Source organism: Diadema antillarum, unplaced genomic scaffold (assembly GCF_040938485.1).
Source record: "Diadema antillarum isolate AM-2024a unplaced genomic scaffold, OU_Dant_1.0 seq00002206_RagTag, whole genome shotgun sequence".
In the NCBI taxonomy this organism is placed as follows: Eukaryota; Metazoa; Echinodermata; class Echinoidea; order Diadematoida; family Diadematidae; genus Diadema; species Diadema antillarum.
In genome coordinates, this window is record NW_027272840.1 from 29,205 (window position 1) to 39,364 (window position 10,160).

The 10,160-nt window shown below is 36.2% G+C and overlaps 1 long non-coding RNA gene across 1 annotated transcript; it reads right to left on the minus strand.

The window, feature by feature from the left end:
• Positions 1-3,695: 3,695 nt before the first annotated feature.
• Positions 3,696-9,919, minus strand: LOC139714251 (uncharacterized). Its single transcript, XR_011709689.1, has 5 exons — positions 9,839-9,919; positions 8,563-8,606; positions 6,452-6,559; positions 5,650-5,783; positions 3,696-4,609 (listed from the first exon to the last, which is right to left on the minus strand). It is a non-coding gene; the product is annotated as an uncharacterized lncRNA (long non-coding RNA).
• Positions 9,920-10,160: the final 241 nt, after the last annotated feature.

Below are 10,160 nucleotides of genomic sequence, written 5' to 3' on the forward strand. Positions count from 1 at the left end.
TGAACATTCTTCACTATTTCATATAGTTCCTCATCTTCATCCTCACATGGAATGTTGCATGAAATGTACTTATCAACAAAATCTATGACAGTTTCATCTTTGTCAATACCCAAGTTAGGTGCATTTTCAACCCAGAACAAACAGTGTGTATGTGGAGATCCTCTCTGTTGAAATTCAATCCTGTAGAAGTAGTCAATTATCTTGCCAATAGGTTCTGCCTCAGAAAGAATCACTTTGTTCAAAAATGCATGAAAGCGTTTATCAAACATACGAGCTACTGTCACTGGATTTGATTTTAATAAATTACACTTATCTGTCCAATCCAGATCATTTGCTTTTCTTCTATCACCTTGTTGATTTAGCAATGTGTTAATAACTTCAGGCCATCTCATTTCAGCTGATGAAAATGATGCAAACCATGTAGGCTTTCCAAGTTGTCTAACCATTGCTAATACATCTTTCTGTGTAGATTGCCAGTACGGAGGTGTTCCTCGTATTTGTTTCAGAAATTTATATCCTTTATTCGAATCCAGAATCTCATGAAGCTTTCTTGCATCCTTTAGATCTGAACATCGCACCGATATGGAATCATCTATTTTCTCTGAGCTTTTTCTGACAGCTATGGAAACATTAGAAAGTATTTGTTGCAGTTCATAAATACACTGAGCATAAAAGATATAGTCTGTATTTTTTGCAAATCTGTTGTCTACATGCATCAGACGATTATGTAAATAACGACCAAGTGTTACTTTAATGTACCTGGTATCATGAAATGTTGGCTGGCCTGTTGGAAACAGAGCAGGAAAACATTTTGCCTCATTACTCTCATCCATCAACAGTGATACAGGACTATTCTTTTCACAAGGTGCACAGCATATAATATCATCAAAAAAATGATCAAGCACTTCTTGCCTCATATCAACCTTCTGCAAACATGTGTCCAACTGAATGCCTTGCAATCGCCCATCTTGATCATCCTCTATATCATCATCATCATTAGTTTCATTTGAATCAATTAGTTCAACATAACCTCTCTGACTATTTTCGTCTGATAAGTCTGAGCTCCACTCATTATCTATAGCAATATCAGAATACCACTTATTATTTTTCTTCAAATACTCCAATGCAGCTAGCACATTCTTTTTCTTGACAAACTGATATTCATAATGTCCTTTATACGACAGTTTCCTCTTCAGTTTTACACGAATTAATTGATCATCAGTCTCTGGTCGAGGTAATATCTTTACAGTTTCATCTGTGCGTGAAGGTACACAAACTGTTGGGCCATGTACTCCATATTGTCCTCCTTTAGGCAAATTCAAAATTTTCATAAATGGAATGTTTAGTGCAATCAAATGTGTTTCCAACTGATTCAGATTTCCAAGTTCCGCAGGAATAGCATGTAATTCTAAGTTATTTCTACTAGCTTCAGCAGGCATATTACCAGCTAATAATTTCCTGTGGCAAGTGTAACAAATCCATAAAGAATTTCTTGGTGACTTTACTATTTGACAGTCAATATCACAGTCATCACTGCATATATGTAAGTACTCCTCCTTTAAGCATTTCGAATCGTTATATTTTGCTTTTGTGCACTTCAACACTTGATTTTTGAATAATAATTTCAAACATGCGCAACATACATATTCAGGGCCATGTGAAACAATTTCCCTAAATTTTTTCAAAACATGGTCACAATTTCTCATATTCATTTTTTCTTGCTTTTTTCGTTTCACGTTTTTCATCGCAAGCTGCTGTCTGTACACAGAATTTGTCTTGTACTTTATGTTTGAAACTTTTCTCATAATTTTCTTAAGCCTCTCCCTGAATAAAGCATCGTTTTGATATCTGGCTTTCCTCATTTTCTTAAGCCTTTCTCTGAATAGAACATTGTTTTGATATCTAGCTTTCCTCATTTTCTTAAGCCTTTCTCTGAATAAAGCATTGTTTTGATATCTAGCTTTCCTCATTTTCTTAAGCCTTTCTCTGAATAAAGCATTGTTTTGATATCTAGCTTTCCTCATTTTCTTAAGCCTTTCTCTGAATAAAGCATTGTTTTGATATCTAGCTTTCCTCATTTTCTTAAGCCTTTCTCTGAATAAAGCATTGTTTTGATATCTAGCTTTCCTCATTTTCTTATCCATAGTTTACTTTCCTCATTGTCTTCAGCCTTTCTCTGAATGAAGCATTGTTTTGATATTTGGCTTTCATCTTTGCCCTCATCCTTTTCTTGATTTTTTCTCTTAATAAAGCATTGCGTCGATACCAAGCTTTCATCTTTGTGCTCATTGCTTTCTTGACATTTTCTCTGTAAGTGGGATCCGACAAATACTTGTCTCTTTGTCTCTCCTTAATTTCTTTTATCTTTTCTAACCTGTAACGTACATCTGTTTGATATTTTACTTTCTTTGCAGCTGCTTTTTTAAGTTTGCGGGATAGATAAGGCTGATCATCTGATAAAAATTCTGTTTCTAACTGCCTTTGCTCATTTTTCTTCTTTTGTCTCTGTGCTCTCATACGACCTCTATTTCTTCGTCTGGTAACATTAGCATTACTTTTTTTTCTTTGCTTTTTCCTTTTTGTACTTGGCATTGTAGTTTTAACTGCTTCAGATTCTTCAGTGTGCCTACTCATTTTAACTGCAGGTTTCATGTCATCCTGTAATACTTCATCATTCAATACATTGATTTGACAATCATCAACTTGTTTTGTAACTTTCCTCTTTCTTGTGATTCTTCTCTTTCTTGTCACAGGTGCTTCCATATCAGTAATATTTTGTGATCTTGACACCTTTTGATATGAACTTGATTTTTTGATCCTTGGACACAGAGATTCTATGACATCGTAATGATTGCCATTTGTGTGTTGCAAGTAAATACCTCTTTGTGATGTAACAATTCCAAACTGAAGTTTGCTCGCACCAAACAATTTCCATTTTGAACCATTTTCTTCATATATATAAATATCAGTATCTAATAAATTTGATAAGGCCATTATTTCCAATTCTGTAGCCCATGTGCCATTGTTGAATACTCTTTCCTTTGCAATGTATTTTACAATATCTGTGTATCCCGATCTTAAAAGGCTTACATAATCTTCCTTGTTTTGTAAAATATGCTTAACTATTGCTTTTCGAACATCACGGTGTGAATCTTCCTTGCCACATATGACATATGATATAGCTCTGTAAAAGCAATTTCCATCACCAGTAATTCTGTAGATAGCCAATGGTTGTGACAGAATAGTAATATCACTGATTTCCACCACATCTTCTTGCATATCATTACTGCTACATTTGTCATTAACCTTCATACCTAATTTGCAACAAAACCTCTCTTTATCAGATTTATTCACAGGACTGTACCTAAGATTAATATTTTTTATTCTTCCCACTTGTTTCACCTCAGATACACCAATGTCAGCTTTTTCTGTCTGTGCACAGGTGTTTTCTAATGGAATTTGTGTCTGTTTCAGGTTTGATACCATTATCATTTGCTTTGATGTCATTTTTCTCACTCTAACACTGCATTTCTTTAATGTCACGTTTTTAGTAATTTCAGATAAAACATCATGACTTTCTTTCTTATTTTCTATGCTTGTATCTGAATTCACATGAAAAATAGGTAATTCCTCATCCAACGTACTAGACTGAACAGTAGTTACACTTTCCACTGCGTCAAAATGATTGCCCCCAGTGAACAGAATATATATGCCTCTCTCAGTTGTTACTTTGTTGTAGTACCCAGGTTTCCTTGCAGACAGTATTTGCCAATTTTTTGTTCGATCATCATACACATATATATCACAATCCAACATATGTGCCATTGAACTAATATCAGTGTGACCAGCCCATGTTCCTAAATCCATCAATTTCTCTTGAAGAACAAAGTCCCTGACAGTCTCATATTTCACTGTGTCTATCACATTTTTAAATAAATCACCTGTTTCCAGTAAATGTGCCACATTGGATTTCCTGAGCATGGAATGATTTCCTTCACTGCCAGTAACGACATGAGCAATACTTCTGTAAAAGCAGTTGCCATCACCTGTAACTCTCTTGATATTTACAGGTTTCCTCATACACAAACTTTCATTTCTATCGTGCACTGATTCACTGGCAGCACCACTGTAACTGACATTCAATTTGTTGCACAAACACTGCTTGTCTGCATATGTAATTGGAACAAATTTGAAATTTCGATCTCTTCTTTCTGTTGTCTTCTCAACTGAAACAAATTCAACTTCATTCGTATTTCCATAGTCATCACTGTTTACATATTCTCTGTTTTTCTTTGCTTCATTTTGAGTCTTACAGCCATCACTGTTAATTCCTTTAACGTGATCACAATGTTTTGAAATGTTGCTATTTTGATCATTTGTATTCCCACATGCAGTATTCACTGGGTTTGATCTCTTGAAGCTACTAGCTGTCAATGCAGTTTTCTTAGAATTCGATTCTAATGCCAGACCAGTTAGTTCAAACTGAGTAGTACGTAAATCACATGCCATTGATTTTGCCAAATTCAAACAGTGTACCTGTACACCTTGCCATGATGAAATGCTAAGCAATACACTGCATCCATCTTGCACCAAGAATCCATCATGACTTCTGGAATGAGAATCAAATACATAATAACCCTTGTCATGTCTAATGATTGCAAATGCACTCTCAGCAAAATTCATAAGACATGCATCATATCTGCACAGTTCTTGTTCTAATGCTTGGTTCAATGACAAAGCACCAAAATTTGACAAATTGTTTTGATTTCCATCCAACACACCATATTTTGATTCAGCATAGGTTATTTGAAAGTTTTCATCCAGAATATGAAGTTCCTTGGGTAATTCATCTATCATTACAAGCTCTTCATTCAATGGTGAATCCTTCTTTATGTAATAATACAACTCATTCCCGAGTGTCAGAATCTGATCAAGATCACAAGGTCTCATTTCCATTCCATTTTTAGTTTGAGTGTAGAGAACTGCCACAAGAGAATTACATGCACATTGTTTGCCAGCAGTATAACCAAATCGTTGATCACCTTGATTAAAATTTCCTTGTGCGATTGTTTTGGTCATAGAATATGATTGCCTTCCACCACATTCAGAATCTGAAAGAGAAACAGGCTCAAACACACGTTCTTCAGTCTCTAAATTATTTGCAGCTGGTTCATCATCTAATATAAGTACTGTCGATTCCTGAACATCATATGAATAATAGTGGTCAACACTTTTTGCAGAATCATCATTCGTTACTATGCAATCAGATGGATTAGTAATTTTTTCACGATCAGGCAGGAATATTGATTCATCACAAACGTGAACACACATGTTTTGTGTACCTGAAACAGGTCTGTGACATGGAGAGTGAACATTTACATTTGTAAAAGAATTCATAGAGAACAATTCTTTCACTGATATTTGACTGTCACCTTCAACACCTTTTGTTTCACTGTAACATGGGTTTAGTTCATGCACATTGTGGATTCTGTCACATTTCACTTTGGACATATCATTCGAGCCTGTGTTATCTCTACTTGTGGAAATACTGTCCTCATAGTCAGATATTTCATTCTTACACAACTTTTCATTCTTTGCTGCATGTTCTCCTTCAGGAATGTCATGTTTCACCTTTTCATTATTACGCACCTGTGAGTCAGCATTTTTCACCGGTGGCACACTTTGTTTGTTGCGGATCTTCGTGAAACGACCTTTCTTTCTTGGTTGCCGTGCATTTCCACCTCCATAGAGCCTGTTTACATTCCAAACTTCTTTTTCAATGTCTGTGGAAAGGACAGAGACACATGTAGCCTGATCACCATTCAGCACGAAACATTCATTAGTCATATTCGGAGTGCTTTTAGCCACATCAGCCCAACTTCTCTGTGTTTTTGCATAGATTTGCTCAGAGTATTTTGCCATAACATGAGGTGACTGAACACACTTTGAATATACATTCAATACAGATTCAGTATATACCTGCAGACTATCATTTCGTCCTGTGTCCAAGTTTGCACTCATATTTCGCTTCACGAGTTCACCATGTTCTTCTTGCCTTGTTTCTACTTTTGATTTCTTGCCTTTGCTGGTCTTGGCTCTTCTCTGTTTTTCAAGATAGTAGGCTTTCATTGCTTTGCCAATGTAGGTCACACCAGGTTGGAGAATCACACCATTTACTGATCTCACCGAGCTCTTGTTACTGGTCTTGGTCTTAGGATTGTCAGTCATTGTTTGGGATGTTGTCAGTTTGGCCTTCTCAATCATTTTTGTCTTCCTTGATTTCACACTTGTCCAACCATCATCAACTGCAGTTTCTAATGGTTGAAATTGCCTCCTAGTGAGATTTGTAGTGAATGTCGGATCTGATTCATCTCTGTCACAATTTGCTCTTTCCCTCACACACACATTTGTCATTTCTAGAACACCACGTTTGTTCTTCCTTCTCACATACCTCTTTTTTAGCCTCTTCGTTGGTTTCTTTCTCTGGTTGCTCTTGCATGATGAAAGTGAAACATCAACATGAAAATCTTCATCACCAAGGTCTTCGAGAAGCTCGTATCTATTGAAATGACAGGGAATGCCAATTTTGTCAAAGATGCGATGGGCAATATTATTGCTTCCACATGCTGAACATATCCAAATCAACCTTGCATCACACATTCTAGCCTCATGAGAATTGGTTCCTGTACACATCACATGAAACTGCTTGCCACAATCCTCACATGGTACTCTGCTTTCATTTTCATTGATCACATTGCAACATGCATCACATTCACTGACCTCTACATTTCTCATCAAGTCAAAACTATGGAGGATATCTAGGATATCACCAATAACAATCTTGAATTCACTTGCTTCCATTGTCAAATTACAGGGCTTTCGAATCTTTGAAAGTATATGGTACCTATTACTAAATAAATGTATATCAATCAACTGTTCAATCAACACAGTTATATTCCTTGAATCACTATGCTTTTATGAATCACACCTACTCCACTAGTACTGCGATTGATAACAGAATTGTCGGATTGAACAGCTTTGAAAGTTGCACTAATACAAGTGTACAGTACACGTACTATATTTCACTGCAATATAAATTCCAGCAGTAAGCTGCGACACTGATCCATATAATGTTTCTACCAACAGGTGGGGATATTTGTACAACGTTTGCTTCTTTCCAGCAACAGGTGGCACTCTTTGTCTGTTACGTGCTTCAATTCCTACTTTATGGAAAAGCTATGCCAATTTCCTTTTACGATATCTGCCAACAGAAATTTCAGCTTCAATTCTCTAACATTTAATTTGACCGATGCCTTTATCTCAAGATGCCTTTATCTCAAGATTATGTTCTTTGCAATAAAGGTTTCAATTTTACCAATTATGCTTTTGCCTTAACTGCACAATAATCAGTCTCCCTTATATGTTTTTCTCTTAGGGTAGGGCTTTTTGCAACAAAAATTTCAATTTCACCAATTATTCTTTGTTTTCACTGACAATTACAGAAACAGTAATGTTTCTGCTTTGAGATGACTCCTTTTGCAATAAAGGTATGTCTTTTACTAATTGTGCTTTTCTTTTCACAGCCCAATAATTATAAATAGCCCTTGAAGGTGCAATATTAATGTCTCTCCCTTTGTTTACTATGACCAGAATGCTTTTATCTGAAGATGGCACTCTTCAATTATTCTTTTATTGTATTAACAATTAACGAAAATTCAAGACTCAAAATACCAAGAAATATTTTCACATAAAATTTTTAGTATACTTCTCGCCTCACCTCATAAATTGTTTCTCACACTTTTAACAATTCCTTCAAAATATTAACTCCTAGCTATCAACTCTTGTCAACTGCAGTTGAATTATTTGCAGCAACTTTCAATGCAGAATATATCAAATATCAAATAAACCTTGAAGGTGCAAATATTGTCTACACTAATTACGTTTATGACACTATAATGCTTTTGTCTTAAGACAGCACTCTTTAATAATCTTTCAGTGTATTCTGGACTCTTAAACACCTTTTCTGAAATTAACTGTTTCTATTTTCAATTTTTAAGCAAACTTCTCGCCTTCTCTACAATTCTCTTTCCACAGTTTTTAACTATCCTTTTAAAGAATGCACTCTTTCATTCAAACACTCCTTAAAACTGTTATTCTGTTTAATTTTTACTCTTTTTTCATCAACTCTCACTCTTCCTCTCTTTGATTTCACTCTTTTTCTCTTTGACTTTTTCTAACTCTTTCTGCCTCTGATTCTGAAACTTTCTCTCCTTCTGATACTGTCTTATTCTCACGCACTCAGAAGTTTTCTGTTCTCAGCTTTCTTCAAATTCAAGTTAAGGTATTTCAGGTAAAGTTCAAGTTAAGGTATTTCAGGTAAAGTTCAGGTATTTCAGGTATATTTCAGATATTTCAGGGATGAGTTCGTGAAATCCAGGATGAATTTCCAGATGTAATCTCAGTGAATATTCAGTGAATATTCAAGGATGAAGGTGAAATGGTATGAGATGAAATGTAGGATGAAGATGATTCAACAAATAACAAACACAAACACAAACGTACTTTCAACAAGACCAACACAAATCTCCTTCCAAGGCAACCAGTACCTGCAGAAAGATAAGAAAAGAAAAATACAAACATTACAACAATACTTGTATAGGCTCTACAGTGAACTCTCTAAAATTAGCACTGATGTAACGAAGTTCATTATATTAACAAGGTAATTTTTTTGTGGTCCTAGATTGTAATTTCAATTTGTATTGTATTATTTTTGTAACCCTGATACAACAAGGTTTCATTATAACAAGCACATTTTCCTGGTCCTGTGAGGACCTTGTGTTAAGGAGAGACCACTAATAATGTAAGGTACACACATTCTGAAAATACATACTTGAGAGGAATATGAGGCACAACACCCAAATTTTTTATACAAATCTTTGTAAAATTATTTTACTGTTCCTGCAATCTAAACAATTCTTTTAACAAAGGAAAACCATCTTTTAAACTTAAAATCTTGCTTAAAAACACATTTCTCACTGTGCACACATATACAGGGAAACCCTATTGTTATAACACGGTCAGTATTAAACTCAGTGAAATTAGGTCAAAGTCAAGCTTGTGATGTGTAATTGTGGGACTGCATATTGGAAAATAAATTACTTTTCTTCAGTTACATTTCATGATTAAACAGGAATGATACTTCTGTATGACAAAACAAGGTCCAGGCTAAGTAACGTTATATTTCTTCCCCTGCATGCCCCCTAAAAAAAAAAAAGGGTGAAATGAAAGGGGGACAGGAACCACCGCTATCTGCAATATAAAATACGCCCTCTGTGATCTACTGGTCGTGGTGTTAGCTACGCATTAAAATAATGGCGTCCGCATCTCGCCCAGAAGCGAATCACGGGAGTAATCCCCATCCGTAAGCCCCCTTAGTCAACGTCAACTCTTAACGTACAACTGTAGGTTCTTTGGAACTTAGCCTTCCTAGTAATTACATAGCAAATCATGATATGGCTCACACCTTGTCCATTCAGGAAACGCGGTCTTGTCTAACGTTAAAAACTTCGCAAATTCCTTCCTGATACTTCTGACATTTGACGCACGGTGTACGCACTACAACAGTTAGCTTCGTACACGTATAGGGCCTGAGCTGTGGTGGATACGATGGGCTTGTCCCCAGACACTACTGAACACATAAGAGTGATAGTACTGATACACTCTAACGTTTATAGCCACTAACACTAACAGCACCACGACGACACACATGAAATTTTGTTCTAAAAACCCAAACATCTGTGTTTAGGCATGCCGCCTGCGTTTACAGACTAATACCCACCTGGTACTCGAACTCCAAACTATTTAAACCGTCAGTCTCAAGCAAAGGTCTTCAGAAGTCGTATTTGTGAGCCCGTCGCTGCGCTGCCACGCCAATGCAGTAGCTCACGTAATGATTGACAGACGTATACGCGTGGACGGAAATGGGTAAGGTACTAGTATACTACGTATAAGCGTACGAGCATAGTAGCGCACGCATGCGCTTCTATACTCTTTGGTACGTACACTCCACGCATGCAAGCACTGTGTGGATCATGGAGGGAGCACCGCGAGACCACTCTGTGCGCGTAGTCTGGCTTCCAGACCCTCTGCCCACACTATTT